The following is a 13,958-nucleotide window of genomic DNA, read 5'->3' on the forward strand; positions in this document are numbered from 1 at the left end:
TTTTAATTGAGATCAAATGAAGGTCAATATTTCTTGATTTCTCATACACTCTCTAAATGATTTTTGTGTCAGTACGTTTGTTGATACGTCAACAAAATCACTCGCCAGCATGAAATGCTCACCCATGTGTCACAAAGTTCAGATGCACTACATCCTGTTCTATCTTCACACATTTATATCAAACTCACACATCACCAGGACTAAACACACCATGATGTTACATCCTCCAAACACACACACACGCACTCACTGGAGAGTTCATCTGTTTTGGGGGGGTTTTTCCGCTAACACTGCACTGCGACTGTACAGGCTTTTCCACTCCGCATAAAGGACCGTCCTTCTCCGGACTGTGACATGGCAATAACTACGGACTGCCGCGTGAACGTCCGGGACGACCTCTAGCACACCCATACAGCCCAACAGTGGTGACCTGAAGAGTGCCTACGCACAGACACACACAAATAAAAACAGGAAAATAAGTACCTGATGACTTCTATTAACTACATAAAACAAACAAGCATTGTTAAAGATGTTTGTGAATACCAGTGAGGGGAGAGGGTTTGGAGAGTGTGCTGTACTGGTTGTGCACATAGGGGGCGCCGTGTCGAGAGTTGAATGCTGGTGAGGAGGCTTAACGCCAGCTCTTCTCTTGATAACAGATGCTTTTTGGATGATTCAGGAAGTTCTGCTAACCGCCGATCTAGTGAATCTCTCAGCAGATCCAACCTCTGAGACGACTCACTCAGACGACACTGAGCCTGAAGACGACGAGAGAGGAAGACATGAGGGATGATGTGGAAAAGAGTGCAGGGGCATCAAAGATGATACTAAAAATAATGATAAGAATTACTTACTGACTTGCTGTAGTAGACTTAATTATTGACTTAACTGGAAAAGTAGTGTTTACTTAATTGAGATGTAACTGAAAGCTTTTTGTTTCTGTATAATATAATGAAAAATGGAGTCTGTAAGATTTTTTGTTTTTAAAGAATTTCTTAATTTTATTTTCATTATATAGAATTTTGAATTCATTTGAACAGAATTAGAATGTATTTGATATACAAAATTTGGATCCTTCAGAAATCATTCTATTATGCTAATACGCTGACATTTTGCTATTTTTATCAATAGTAAAATCAGTTTTGCCATTTAATATTTTTGTTGAATAAATTATACTTTTGATCAATTAAATTCATCCTTGCTGAATAAAAGTATTTCTAAGCTCTTAAAAAATATATAATATAATATAATATAATATAATAATGCTGTATAATGAGGGTCTGTAAGATGTTTTAATGTTTTAAAAGTTTTTATTAAAATTCTATTTAATTGTATAGAATTTATTAAGCATTTATTTTATATATGCATAAAAATAGAAAAACTGCAATATTGTTCGAAATTATATATATATATATATATATATTATATATATATATATATATATTATATATATATATATATTATAATATAATTTTGAATTTTCGGCATCATTACTCCAGTCTTCAGTGTCACATGATCCTCCTGAAATCATTTTAGTATTCTGATTTGCTCAAAAAATATGCTTATTATTATCAATAGTTAAAATAAGTAAAAAAATTGGTGGAAACTCTGATACATTTTTCAGGATTCTTTAATGAAAAGAACATTCAGAATTTATTTGAAACAGTCTTTACTGTTACTTTTGATCAACTGAATGCATCCTTGCCTCGATAAAAGTATTAATTTATATATATATATATATATATATATATATAAAAAACGTATTAACCCCAAATGATACAAGTATAATAAACAATATTAGTATAATACCTCTGACATGGCCTTTTTGTCGTGTACTTTACTGGCTCCAAGAAGTTTAAGGACATTTTTTGCTCCTTCAGCGACGGCGTGCTCTACGCGGTAATGGTGTCTGAGCTCCTCAATCCGTAGCTCCATACCACATGGGTCAGGCTTCCCTGAAGAGACACACACAAACACAATCAATATCCCTCCTGAATGGATCAGAGCCATTTCAAACCTCATAAAACCTCATACCAGCAAGGACGAATATCATCTCAAGATGAATCCACAAAATACAGAATTCAAATGACAAACTCTACCATCTTTTGAATTAAAGAATGAGTATATAACAAGTACAAAAACTCCAAGCTGTTTCAAATGTTTAAGATAAAGACAAGCATTTCACACCGCAGGACATTGCTGTCATTGCTTGAAATGTCAACTAACCATTAACCTAATGAACCAAACTGAACTCAATGTGAACCCATACAGAAATCAAGTCTAAGATACAATAAAGTACACGAGGTCGTGTGCATCTATCAGACATTAAAGAGGGATGAGGGATGATTTCGGATCAGGACAGTGAGTTTCCATATAGTAATTACTACACTTATGAAAACTAGGAGAGATGAGTGTAGATCAGTCTAACATGCAGCCCAGCTACAGACTTTTAGATATAAGAGGATTATTACGGATTATAAACTGAAAGATTAAGATGCTGTGGTGTTATATTATTCTGTCATACCATCAAAACATTGACATGCTGTTCAGGGTCTTATATAAACACTTATTTTCATCTGATTGGTTCTGTCTGAAATACAAGCAGTTCAAAGCATTCCAGTCAATCAACGAAAAGATCCTGAGTGCAAGGGAATATTGTGAGTGTTTAAAACATTTCTCTCAATGTCCTAACTAACAGAATTGAGCCTGCAGTCTCTTTACTATTTCCAGATTTGCATATATGTTTAATCTAGCTGAGACTAGAAGAGCATGTATTTGTGTGTGAGCTAGTGCCTGTGTTAGGACTATCCCAGTGAAATCAATAAGATGCTTCAAATGAAGAAACATGACAAAAGACAGAGTTGGAGGGAAAATATCACTTGAATGAGTGGACCTATAAAGAGTTATAATGAGACAGAGAACAAAACATGAGAAGTATTGAAGGATCGACTGCAGAGGTTTTGTGTCCTAATAAGGCATGAAGCCGAATGCAGTAACATAATTTCAGAAACACACTTTCGGTGAGTGTGTGTGTGTACATGTACACATTGAAGGTGTGTGTGTGTGTGTGTGTTTATACAGGCATATTAAATAATGTGTGTTAACTAAAGCTGCCTGTAACATTTTCCTTCATATGATATGATACTTTCTCTGGTCTATCTGAATTATGATATAATAAGCTATAATTACTGCAAAAGCATGTAAAGCTTAGGTGTGTTTGTTCTCTGTTTATTATCATGCAAGAGAATTTTACATTTTACAGCAATAGCATTTTCAATTTTATTTTAAATTAAATGTATATGCATATATAGTGGACATATATGCACAAATTGCATAAAGGATGCATCTATTTATTAAAAAAGTAATATTGTGTTCTATGATTACATTATACTGCATACTGTTAAAGACATTTTTACTGGGATACATTTGCTTTACATGAATGAACTGCTTAAAAGTACATAAATACTTTATATTTTTTGAATTTCTTTGTTCTGTGTTTTTATAATATTATAGCTTTTTTCTGTAAACTGTTAATCATGTGTGTGTGTGTGTGTGTGTGTGAGTGAGTGAGTGTGTATATGAAGCATAAAGGAGATGGGAGAGTTGGAACGGGAACTGACCGTCATCAGTTACCTGACTCTGTGTTTGTGTCTTTGTGTTTGTTCACTCCAAGCCAAATGGGGTCATAATAACACACACACATTTATTGATCTGTATGACCTGCGCTCACTGCTTGTATATGTGTGTGTGTGTGCATGCTGTTCTCCAGATTGCATAAACACTGTGCACTCCACACCCTGAAAGCTCACACCACTCGTCTTCTGGGATTCAGGTGGATATTGATCTGTTTAGTTATGCTCATCTATGAAATCAGACTCTAAAAGCAACAATGCAGTAACACACACACACACACACTCAGCCATACCCTGAATATCATCGTTGTGTTCGTGGGCCTGCGCTGCTTTCCGGATCTGCATGCGAATGATGTCAATCTTTGTCTTGCTGTCCTGTAGCATCTGCTGAGCTGTCTGCAACATCTTCTTATCCTAAAAACCCACACAAACACACACGCCATTGTAGTTAGTCAACAGTGCCTAAACATCTTTTGACAGGCTGGCTCCGTTCTGAAATCTAGTGAGCTGCCTTGCTGCCTACATAAGCTGCACTGGAGTATACCATTCACTTATACTCAAAAACAGCACACACAAGTATTACATAAAATACTTTGAATATGACATTTTGAAAAATAATGCCTCATCTAGCATCTTCCCAGAACACCAAAGTGCATTGTGGGATTGCCTTCACCGTGAATATGAGATGCTGTCTTTGATTTTGTAAGCAGCATAATTGAGATGACTGCATTTACAGTGACTGCATTTACAGTGAGCACCCCAGTGATGCCTCTGTAGGTACACTACTGTTCAAAAGCATGGGGTCAGTAAGATTTGCATTTTTAAAGAAATTAATACATCTATTCAGCAAGAACGCATTAAACTGGCAGTAAAGTATTGCATTGTTATAAACAAATCCTATTTCTAATAAATGCTTTTCTTTTGAACTTCACATATTTATCAAAGCCGCCTGAATAAATATATTAGGGTTTCCACAAACAATTAAGCAGCACAACTCTTTTCAACATTGATAATAATAAGAAAGTGATAGTATTATTTTAGCAGTTTTTTTCATTAAATAAATGCAACCTTGAACATAAAAGACTTCTTTCAAAGACCAAAAAAAAAAACCCGTACCAACAGTGATCACAAGTTTTGGAACAGAGCCTGTGTGTGTGTGTGCATGTGTATACCTTAGTGGAGCCGTTGGCATAGATGGGGATCATATTTTTCTGCTCCCTGTTTGACTTTGAGTTCGATGTTTAACTGCCTTTCCAGAGCAGCGATTCTCTCCTTATGTGCCGAAGACCTGCCCTCTGCTCCCGGAGACTGAGGAGCATCATCTAGGCATAAGAAGTAAAGAAGCCGAGGTGATTTAAGACTGGGACTTGCAAAGTGTAAAATCATGGTTTTTGATATGAAAACATGAATTAATTATATTTCAGGCATCTATAATTTATGTCTTTAAACATATGTGTTTTTGTTGGGTTGAAATATGATTCGAACTATGCATGTCCATCCACTCAAAATCAAAACATGGATTCTTTTTCTTTCATGGTATCGCTGTGATCACCACTCGTACACAGCAGTCGGTGTCCACTCACCACGTGAATCATCCGTCCCTTTGACAACGATATGAGCGTCCAGCTCTTGTAGCTGAGCGTGGAGTGAGTCCAGACGTCGACTGGAGCTCCGCAGCTGACTCTCCACCTGCTGAGCATTTCGTTTATCGGTAGTGGCTCTGCGGAGATTCTCTGCTCCCTCTTTAATCTTCAGCTCCTTCCGGATTTCCCTACGGATTCGCTCTCGCTGTTCATCCAACCGCTGCTGAACATTCGAGTCAGAGAAATCGGAGCTGTGGTCCAAGCCTAGCTGCTCTAGTACTGACAACCCACCAGGATCACTCTGAAAAACAGAAAGATGAAGTTTAAAGATGAACCACTCCCAGCCTCAACTGCAGATCAAAGTCAAATTCAGCTTCAGATATCCCGAGATCCTAGTAATTCTCTAAATGCACTCCATTGAGATCACTTTATTATCATCTTAGGTCTGACATAGCCAGACTATTGAATGCTGGCATAAAGTCTCATCCACATTGTGGCTTATCTGGCATGAGATGTGCCCACAGGAAAAGACCATGTGACCAGCAAGTACAGTGTTCTTGCTTTAAGATGCTGTTGAGTACATCTGAAATCTATTAGATTTGAAAAATAAACAACCAAAACAAAGGTGGAGCAATTTCAACTCCATAAATTTTTTGCTATAGGATATACTGTTTACTTATTGGCCTACTTCTTTAAACAGTGTCCCTTCAAACCACTTTATTTCAGAGTGGATCGATATAAACCTTGACTGTAAAACTCCTGGAAACTGAAAAAACATTTGCAATATACACCAGCCATATTCTTTGTAACATACAATGACAAAATTGTGAGAATATCCCTAAATATCTCTCAGAAACTGGAGAATACTCATCGGATCCATGGCCCAAAACACAAGTACCCACAAACAATCCAAAAAAGTGCCAATGACTCCACTGGGAAGTTACTCACATTAGATTCACACAGCTCTGAAACCAACTAACTACAAATTAACAGTGGATTTCAGACATTTGGGGTCATTTTCCCTATTGTTTTCCATCCTGCTAGTCATGACTTCCACATTGGGATATTATTCACTGCTCCAAAGATAACCCGGCCTGCCAGAAACAAATTGCCCAAAAATGTTTGCAAAATATCAGCTTTTATTAGTTTAACGAATGACAACCTGCAACATCTGAGATCATTCAGTTTAGAAACTTTACGTTATTATACTCCAGTAGCTTTTGAGAGAGCTTCAATTTGCCAAATGTAGAGAGATCATATAAACTCTTAGACTAAAGGGCTCTTTAAAAGCAACTGCCATTGATTACACATGAAAGCAAACAGTCTCAAGAAGTTCACTTTTACAGTCACCAGACATCAATGCTGGGATGAGAAATATTTTAAAAAGCAAATATATATCAGATGCAGCAGGAACAGAATGGATATTTCACTAAAAACAGACAGTTAATATTTTATGTAAAAATATGCAACCGCTTGCCAAATCTTCAAAAGAACACTTGAAGGTTTAGTTACACTCAAACTAATGTTTAACAGGTTACACACGTTTGCACAGTAGTTACACCCACTTAACAATCAACCAACGCATTTTTCCACAATTACGCAATTTTTTATATTGTTACTATTTACCAATCATAATTTGTGAAACTGAACACTACAGTGAAAATAATCTCCTATTGATTTGCTATAGCAACTCTGTCCCGTACTCAACCAAAAGGAAACTTGGCAAAAAAATCCCCTTTTCATCTGCTGAAATTATTACGAAAACCAACAGTCCTATCAATCCTAAAATGTCACCTGTATTTCCAGATATTCCCAGTGATCCCATTCACCAGACCAACACATTCTCCTCTCTCCGGCAATGAGAGCGATATCCAGTGGCATAGAAACAGAGAGACAGAGGGAGATGGAGGAAAAGAGAGCGAGAGAGATGAGGGAAGGGAAATCTGTGGTCGAGGGTCGCCCTCCCTGTGCAGGATATCCGGTTAAACCTCTCTTCCTGTTTTCTGCGAAGCTTGGCTTTACTAGATGACACCAATATAGGGACTAAGGCTATTGTTTCCATGCACAAGCATCTTTTCACTGTCGAGTAATAATACCTGTGTTTCAATAGCATTTACCATGTGCAAGTGGTGTTAATTTAGCAGTTTATATAAAAACTGATGAAGTACTAATGTGCCATCATTCAGTATAACAGAAGACCTCTAAGAAGCTAAGGCAGGAAGGACCTTCATAAACAGTTCAGAAGAACATGGAGAAAAGCATTAGTACATGCGTGTGAGAGAGAGAGAGAGATAGCGATATACCAAGATAAACTAAGTAGTGGGTGTGGGCAGAATAACCAAATGTATATGACTGTTCAAAAGTTGGTGGTCTGGAAAGTTTTCAATGCTTTTTTAAAGAAGTCTCTCATTCTCACCAAGACTGCATTTATTTGATCACAAATACAGTGATACTGTGAAATATTATAATTTAAAGTAACTGCTCTTTTTTAACTATATATTAGTGAAATGTATTCCTGAGCTGAATTTTCAGCATCAGTTTTCAGTGTCATATGATCCTTAAGAAATCATTCTAATGTGCTGATTAAGTGCTCAAAAAACATTTCTTGATATTATCAGAGAACACATATGTCCAAAAAAAAAAAAAAAACACTGTGGGTCTAAAGTGTAGTAGCTATATCATAATACATTGTTTATCTGAGATGTGTGCATCAGATTTCTAACTCTCAGTTTCTCTCAGGTTCAATCTCCTTGTGTGATCTCAATATATCACACGTGCTGTATGACATCAACCTTGTTAAGTATGACTGGAAATTTACCCAAATTGCCAGTTTGAAACAGAAGAGCTTGAAGCAGCTGCTCTGAAGTATTTGATGCATTCAGCTATTGTGAAACTGAAACTCACAAACAGGTCACATATGCCCAAATTAAGCCAACAGATGCAAACTGCAATTCCAATACACTTTTCATCCTCTAAACATTTTTTTTTTCACAGCAAACGCCCAGAAGAATAATTTTTTCACAGCAAACGCCCTGAAGAATAACAGACCCTGTGATCAAACTGCCATCTGATAAAAGCAAATGAACACGGAGAGCCTGAGGCTGATGCAGATCATTGCAAAAACACCATTTCAACACTAGCAGAGATTCAGCTTGAGATAAACTAGCTCACAATGACTAGACTGTTGCAGGAAAGTTTACCTTGCACAAAAACACGTGAGTCATTTACAGTAACAGAAGCGATGAGTGTTTGAGAAAGATTTCTGACTCACTGGCATCAAAATAGCCCTTTACTATAGGACCAACTTGGCTTGGCTTTAGTTTACAAATGTAACAAAACGGTAATGTACACTGAACAAAATGATACTACATAAACAAACAAATGTAGTTAAAAGTTGGACAACTAAATTGGTGTATTTAAATGTAGCTAAAATTAATTAAATGCAAACATTTACCCTAATTTTTTTTTTTTCAGTGCATGTAAATTAATCTGACTTTACACCCAAACTGCCACTGAAAGGTTTGGAGCTGGTAAGGTTATTTCTCTCTCATGCTCACCAAGTAAAAATACTGTAAAACAGAAATAATGTAACATATTATTAAAATTAAAATGAAATGTATGTATATATATGTCATGTAATGTATTCCTGTGACACAGCGCTGAATTTCCAGCATAACTTCTCCAGTCTTCAGTGTCACATGATACTTCAGAAATCATTCTAATATGCTGATTTGCTGCTCAAAAAAAAAAAAATGTAACAACATGTTTTTAGAACTACATTTATTTATTTATTAAAACCGTGAAAACCATCAGTATCCGTTAAAGAACAGACAATTCAAAAGAACTGCATTTTTTTTTACAACAGAAATCTTTTGTAAATCTATGAATTAATTTTTTGCTATCACTTTTGATCTATTTAATCCATCCTTATTATTAATTTATTCTGCATTCTCTTCATCTGCATTCAAAAAAGGGGCTTGTCTGAAACCAGACTCAATCTAAAACATCAAATGTGATCATTTCAACCCCAAAAGCAAGGTTCAGCATAAAAGAGATATAGAATAAATCTTTACCATATTGGTAATTGGACAATATTTTTTAATTATCTGTTGGCCAACTGTATATGCAATTGTGCATGCTCAGTTTTTCTTCATTCTCTAACACTCACTGGAAATTAATATTTGTTTTTGTAAAGTAAAAAAGTTTATTATCACTATTATTATATTTAAAAATCACAAATTTAATAATTCTGTTAAATTTAATCCTTAGCAAATCTCAAAATAAATATGCTAAGATGCTTAAATACACTTCTTATAGGATTTTTTTTATTTTATATATTCTTCAGAAAAAGAAGCAGTACAGAATTTTTATATCTCCCATTTATCAGGAAATGTATCACCAGTTTGTTTTTTAAAGCCAGAATCTGGTGCAAATGTGTCCTGGATGTGTGTCTGAAGATGGACATAGTTTATTCAAATGACCATTAGCACCATTACCAAATATAAGATAACAAAACTTCAATCAGACTTGGACTAAAACCAATTCACATTTTCAACATAAAAGTCCTGGCACCCAGAAGCTGACCGTAGCACAAGATCACTGCCGTAACAACCTTAAACACTCTTCTGTGGGACTCTTTCTGTGACACAACATCAGAACTAATAGCTGTGGTTACAGTGTTATGGTTTCAGCAAGAATGGGTTAAGCGTACAACCACAGCATCCTTTTGACCAATCCACTCGAATGCAAGTCATCAGATCTCTACTGAGACAACATCTAAGGCCAGTTTGATGGGACAGCTCACATGCATCAGTTCACACAAAGGACTAGAAATGACCTACGAGAGACCAAGACAGGATATGAAGAGTGTCAGACAGAGAAAGAGCATAAACAATGACAAAAAAGCACAAGGGTGAGTCAGAAGAGGAAGAGGGGGATGAGAGGAAATGACGTGATGCAACTCGCAAAGATATCAAATGTTGGGGGAGGGATGGAGGACGTGGCCCACAAAGAAAACAAAAGTCGGTCCACACAAGAATAGTTTTGTCACGGACGAGACAGGAGGCAGACAGGATGGTCAGTTTGAGAGTTTTATTTGCAGAATGCTCCGAACCAGACGGGAATATCAGAATGAGAGCGAGTATGGACCAATATCGATTTACTGAACGATCTCTAATCACAGGAAGTGGAAGTGGGATCACCGAAGGAGGACTGAAGGCAGAAGAAGACGGACCAATCTTTGAGGGTTCTCAGAAGATTCGCGGATTCTCAGGTGAGTGTTGAGACAGAGTCTGTAAGCCATGTAATGACGAGATCAGACGGAGACTGAAGGTTGAGGCGGGTATATAAGGGTGAGCAGTGATGAAGGATAGCAGGTGACGGTGATGAGGATGAAGAGATGCAGGTGATGACAATTAATATTCAGGGGATGACGAGCGAGTGGGTGGAGGGAGTGATGATGATGGTGGAATCCTGACAGTACCCCCCCTCCCGAGGCGGCTCTTGACGCTTGAAAAGAGGGGTATTGGCGACGGCGAGGCCTTCCACGACCTCTGGGTGCAGGACGATCAGGATGGTCTGCATGAAACTGGGTGAGGAGGGTTGGGTCCAGGATATCTTCGCGGGGTGCCCATGAGCGTTCCTCGGGGCCATAATCCTCCCAGTCTACTAGGTATTCTAGCCGGGGGCCTCGTCGCCGCGAATCCATGATGTTGCGGACACGGTAGATAGGCTCCTCTTCTACTGGAACAGGAGGAGGAGGTAAGTCCCTAGGTCCTGGATCTGAGGGAGGAGAAGTGACAGGGTCAATGAAAGGCTTTAACAAAGAGACGTGGAATGAAGGTGAAAACTTGTAATGAGGTGGAAGGTTGAGCCTGTAAGTGACTTCATTCAGCTGCCTCTGCACGGTAAATGGTCCGATGTATCGGGGACTCAGCTTACGGCAGGGCAGGCGAAGGCGGATGTCACGGGTTGAAAGCCACACCTTCTGACCCGGTTGGTACTGGGGAGGGTCTGTCCGTTGACGATCGGCTTGGGTTTTGTGCCTTCGCACTGCCTGTTGGAGGTGAACGTGAGCTGAGTCCCATACCCTCTCGCTCTGATGGAACCAATAGTCAACGGCTGGAACCTCCGAGGGCTCCCCAGACCAAGGGAATAGAGGAGGTTGAAAACCCAGGATACATTGAAAAGGAGTGAGCCCGGTGGTGGATTGCCTGAGGGAATTCTGGGCGTATTCAGCCCAGGGGAGGTAGCGACTCCAGCTGTCCTGGTACTGGTGGCAATATGACCTGAGGTACCGTCCTATCTCCTGGATCTTCCGCTCAGTCTGGCCGTTCGTCTGAGGGTGGTATCCTGAGGAGAGACTAACAGTCACCCCAAGTAGTCGGAAGAAGGCTTGCCATACTCGAGATATGAACTGCGGACCCCTATCCGATACTATATCTTCGGGAATTCCAAAATTTCTGAAAACATGATGGAACAAAGCCTCCGCGGTCTCAAAGGCGGTAGGGAGTCTAGGTAAGGGGATCAGCTTGCAAGCCTTCGAGAACCGATCCACTGCAACTAGAATACAGGTGAAGTTGTTAGATTTAGGAAGGTCAGTCATGAAGTCTACACCAAGGTGAGACCATGGACGACGGGGAATAGGAAGAGGTACGAGTTTACCCTCCGGGAGTTTTCTGGGCGTGTTAGAGATGGCGCAGACTGAGCACCCTTGGACAAACCGGGAGACATCTTTGGAGATAGATGGCCACCAGTACCGTTGACTGAGGAGCGAGAGGGTACGCCTGCTACCTGGATGTCCAGAGCCCGGAGCTGTATGAGCAGAGTCCAGAAGGGCGGTGCGGAATTGTTGAGGTACAAAGGTGAGCCCCTCTGGACCTCCCGGCGGAGCGGGATGGAGACGGTTTTCCTGGGATATTTGATCGTCTATATCCCAGAGGATTGGACAGGCGAACACGGCTGGAGGGAGAATGGGTTCGGGGCGGTACTCCTCAGACGAGGAATGATGGAGGCGTGAGAGAGCGTCAGCTTTTCCATTCTTACAGCCGGGTCGGTAGGTAACAACGAAATCAAAACGGGTGAAGAAGAGAGCCCAGCGGGCCTGACGAGGATTGAGCCTCTTGGCTTCTTTGAGGTATTCCAGATTACGATGATCGGTGATTACTTGAAATTGGTGATTGGCTCCCTCCAGCCAATGCCTCCACTCTTCCAAGGCAAGCTTGATTGCAAGCAGTTCCCGATTTCCGATGTCATAGTTTCGCTCCGCCGGGGACAGCTTCTTGGAGAAGAAGGCACATGGATGGAGTCTGGAGGGTTCACCCTGCCGCTGGGAGAGGACTGCTCCTACTCCAGTAGAAGACGCATCAACCTCGACGACGAATGGCAGATCTGGGTTAGGATGAGCGAGAACGGGAGCGGTTGAAAAGGCGTCTTTTAGTTGTTGGAAGGCTTGGATGGCTTCGGAGGAGAAGGATAGAGACTTGGTCTGGCCCTTCAAAGAGGAGGTCAGAGGAGCACTGATAATGCTGTAGTTATGGATGAATCTTCTATAAAAGTTGGCAAATCCGAGGAATCTTTGAAGCTCTTTCACAGTAGTGGGCTGCGGCCAGTTCCGGATGGTATCCACCTTCCTCTGGTCCATTTGCACTCCATGCCGATTTATGATATAGCCCAAAAACTGTACCGACGTGGTGTGAAATTCACATTTCTCCAATTTCAGGAACAACTGATGGGCTCTCAATTTCTGCAGGACCAGAGTGACATGGCGTCTGTGTTCAGGAAGTGATGATGAGTAGATGAGGATATCATCCAAGTAAACTACAACAAATCTATTGAGGTACTCTCGGAACACTTCATTCATGTAATTTTGAAAGATTGCAGGGGCGTTGGATAGGCCGAAAGGCATTACCCTGTATTCATAGTGGCCGGAAGGGGTGACGAAAGCAGTCTTCCACTCGTCACCCCGACGGATACGGATTAAGTTGTATGCACTGCGCAGATCCAACTTGGAGAATATACGGGCCCCACGTAGTTGTTCCAGGGCTGCTGGGACCAGAGGAAGGGGGTAACGAAATTTGACCGTTTGGGAGTTCAGATGGCGGTAATCAATACATGGTCTCAAGCCTCCATCCTTCTTAGCCACGAAAAAGAAGCTGGAAGCGGCGGGTGAAACCGATGGACGGATGAACTGCTGCTGAAGGGCTTCTTTCACATACTCCTCCATGGCCTTCTGTTCCGGGATGGAGAGAGGGTAGATACGGCCTTTAGGTAGAGTGGCTCCAGGTAGCAGGTCAATGGCGCAGTCCCATGGCCGATGAGGTGGTAACTTGGTCGCCAACTGCTTGCTGAACACATCCTGGAACCCCCTGTATTCAGCAGGAATCTCTACTTGATGCTGGACCTCTGGACTCTCAACTGAAGTCGAACAAACTGGAAGTTTGGGTTTGAGCACGGAAGACGAAGAAGAGGGGGAAGATAGGGCTTTCGGGTTCCTCTTGACTGGAGCTAGACAGGTATGTTTACAGTTTTCTCCCCAACGAAGAACCTCCCCGGATTTCCAGTCAATGGTGGGCTGATGTTGGATCAGCCAGGGGCGTCCCAGGATGAGCTCAGCAGTAGACTCCTCCAGCACCAAGAATGAGATCTCTTCTGCGTGTAAACAGCCAATGCGGAGCATTAATGTGGGAGAGACATGACTGATTCGACCTCGACCTAGCGGCTTTCCTTGGATGGTTTGAACTCT

General features: G+C 40.4%; 1 pseudogene; it reads right to left on the reverse strand.

The window, feature by feature from the left end:
* Positions 1-543: 543 nt before the first annotated feature.
* LOC113079223 (serine/threonine-protein kinase N1-like) overlaps positions 544-13,958 on the reverse strand; it is a 32,814-nt pseudogene continuing 19,399 nt past the window's right edge.

The sequence above is a fragment of the Carassius auratus genome, unplaced genomic scaffold (assembly GCF_003368295.1).
Source record: "Carassius auratus strain Wakin unplaced genomic scaffold, ASM336829v1 scaf_tig00027464, whole genome shotgun sequence".
Classification (NCBI taxonomy): domain Eukaryota; kingdom Metazoa; phylum Chordata; class Actinopteri; order Cypriniformes; family Cyprinidae; genus Carassius; species Carassius auratus.